General features: G+C 38.7%; 1 long non-coding RNA gene across 1 annotated transcript in view; it reads right to left on the reverse strand.

The window, feature by feature from the left end:
• LOC140341722 (uncharacterized) overlaps nt 1-3,048 on the reverse strand; it is a 7,780-nt gene continuing 4,732 nt past the window's right edge. The window contains exons 2-3 of the long non-coding RNA XR_011922942.1: nt 404-488; nt 1-332 (exon numbers count right to left, since the gene is read on the reverse strand). This is a non-coding gene — a long non-coding RNA (uncharacterized lncRNA). The remainder of the gene's footprint in view (nt 333-403; nt 489-3,048) is intronic.

Consider the following 3,048-nt stretch of genomic DNA (forward strand, 5'->3'; position numbering starts at 1 on the left):
TCCAATCCCAAGTGTTTATTATTTCTCAATGCATGGTAAACATATGGGGCTTATAATGTGTTTACTATAAATCCAACGAATATATTTTTAAGAAGAACCGAAAATAAACAAAGTCACCAGGAGATCGTTGTAAAATAAATCACCAGACTCCGCACTGAATGGAGCTGCGCACAAAGTCGACTGAGACAACGTCATTCTGGCACGAATGGAGGGGTCACATCACAGGTAGTTATTCAATGGCTGAAGAAGATCCCCATGGAGCTGGAGGAGACACAGTCTTACATGGAACACATCAATGACAAGATCCTGGAGCCGTCATCACTGCATGGCACCTACACATAGGTAAGTCAGTGCTGATCATGGCAGAAGCTCACCACCACCATAGTGTACAGCTCTACTTTACCTTGGATTCCTGTGCTCAGGAAGGTTTTATGTGGAGGGATTAAATCTTCATGTACTTCACCGGCTCATAAAGACTCCCAATGGGGCTGCATACACAATGAGAAACATTTTTAAAAGAAAATTCATACATCAAATCTGTAACCCCTTTGGTCTCTGAGTTCAGATTTTTCCAAATGTCAGAAATGTTTTAACCAATAAGGTGGGGAAGACATTTGAAAACAACGTCCCCAACAGTCAATGTTTATTCCCATAAAATACCTCACTAATATTCTGAAGGACATTCAATATATAAATGGTCCATAAAGAGAACTCTCTTCCCAACTAATCACGGTAAGATCATTACAAAGAACAAGGGGGCGCTCTTTGCGTCTGGAGGAAAAGAAGTTTAATCTCTGGATAAGGAAGGGATTCTTCACTGTAAGGTCTGTGAAAATGTGGAATCTGCTCCCTCAGGAAGTAGTTTCAGAAAGTTCTATAGATTGCTTTAAGAAAATGCTGGATGATTTCTAGAAACACAGAATATAACTGGGTATTAAGGCTTTAAAGTAAAGATAACAGAGACTGTTGATCCAGGGAACATTCGATTGCCTCATGGAATCAGGAAGGAATTTTTTTCCCTTGTTGGACCAACTTGTACTAGGGATTTATTTTCTTTCCTTTGGATCCACTATGTCTATAGGGTTTTATATCTGGGAAATTTTCCTAGTGGTTTCCTAGTGGTTGAACTTGGTGGATTAATGTGTATTATCAGCCTGATTTAACTATGAACTGGAATTAAAGTTTCTGTATACCGAAGATATAAATGTTGTGACTTTAATAGTAAGAAGCAGTGAATGAAAACTTTCCTGCAAACTTTGAACACAAGTAAAGAGATCAACAAACATTTGCAAAGCCTATAAATGACCCACTGATCACAATGGACAATTAGGACCATAGTATCAAATAAAGATTCTGATATGGTAGGTAGGAAATCTGATTGTTCCTCACAGACTTTCCAGAGGGTTGTATTTTACATTTTCTACACAATCAGTTACAACTCAAGGAAAGAAAATCCCTTCACTGGCTGACACACCAACACTACACAGGACGAGGAGGCGTTTGCTCTCCCCCAACCCAATCAGTTTTACCTGCGGCACATAATACAAAATCCAAATCCATATCTTCTTCACCTTTTTTAAGAAGCTACCAGGTTCACAATACAACAGCCCCCCAAAAGGAGGGACCCTCAATGTTGCAAATTAGCAATTATTAACTTATCTAGTTACAATACATCAAGGAAAGTGAGGTCCTACAATCGGGTCTCCGCTTCGGACATTTTATTATAGATAAGCTGAATTAATTAAGGCTGCATATACATGTTAGATTTGTGACGTTGGAAAGAATCTTTCACAATCCTTTCCAACGACAGGACTGCACGATGCATACAACAAGCACTATACATACAGTGCCGCTCAGCTCTATGGAGAGGGGTGGCGGAGAAGGAGTGAGCAGCACCCCACTGTGCTCTCACCTCTTCACTTGCATTGCAGTCATTCGTAAATCTGCCAGAACGGATCTATGAACACATTGTGCCCCCAGTTATGCAGACCTGTATCCTGGGTGGAGTGGAGTTTTTTTATGATGAGGTATAACACTGCAGTTTACCTTGCCTACGATATATTATAATGAAAGTCCATTATTGATGGATTCATTGTTTAAACTGGTTCAAGAGATTTATGAAATCAATTCCTGGGGAGATCACAATCAGGCTTTTACTATCTTAAATTTACACTAAACTGCCATAGATCTAAAATTTATTTTCTACATAATAGAAATAAATGTACAGAAAGATCATACCTTTGACCTATATTGTAAAGCTATGGCAGGGAACACTATATAATTGCAATGAGTGCTCATCCACAAAAACAATATTACCTACAACATTGTACAAATGACTGGAAAATTGAAAAAGAAGTGAAAATTTTAAGGTCCAACAGCCAGAGTATAATAAAATGATTTTGAAAAAAACCAATCAGAAAATCAGACTAAAAACAAGTCACTGGATATTATGTTTTGTATTCAATTTATATATTTTTGTTATATTTGTCCTTAATACCACCCATCAAGATTAATAAAAAGTAAAAATGATTACTTGCTTATTTATGTAGCACCAACAATTACATCAAATCTGTAATAAATCTGCCCATTGCTTACATGTGACCCAGCCATTACCCATTACATCCCAAATGATCCCCAGGTTGTTACAGAAAATTCCCATCACTGCATTCTGGGTCAGTAATTCCAAGGATCAGAATACCAACCAGGCACCCTGTAAAGTGTACAACCTCTTTATTACGGAAAAGACCATAGGGCCAGTATTTTATCCCAGAAAATGTGGTAAATGAATGTTTTATTACACCTGTGTCTAACTACAAAATCCCGCATTTCCAAAAATTGTGTGCCCCCCAGACCTCTTTCCACTCCAAATGTACCAAAAAACTCTGCAAACCCTTCTAATAAACCTCTCCTGCCTCTCTACCTGCTAAGTGATCAGCCAGCGCCACCTACAGGCCAGGCCTTGCAACAACAACTGCTCGGTAAACTGAATAGACGGAAAAGCCCTGGGAAAGAAACACCCAGATCTCAGTAACTGCTATATGGACTCTG

Source organism: Pyxicephalus adspersus, chromosome 12 (genome assembly GCF_032062135.1).
Source record: "Pyxicephalus adspersus chromosome 12, UCB_Pads_2.0, whole genome shotgun sequence".
In the NCBI taxonomy this organism is placed as follows: Eukaryota; Metazoa; Chordata; class Amphibia; order Anura; family Pyxicephalidae; genus Pyxicephalus; species Pyxicephalus adspersus.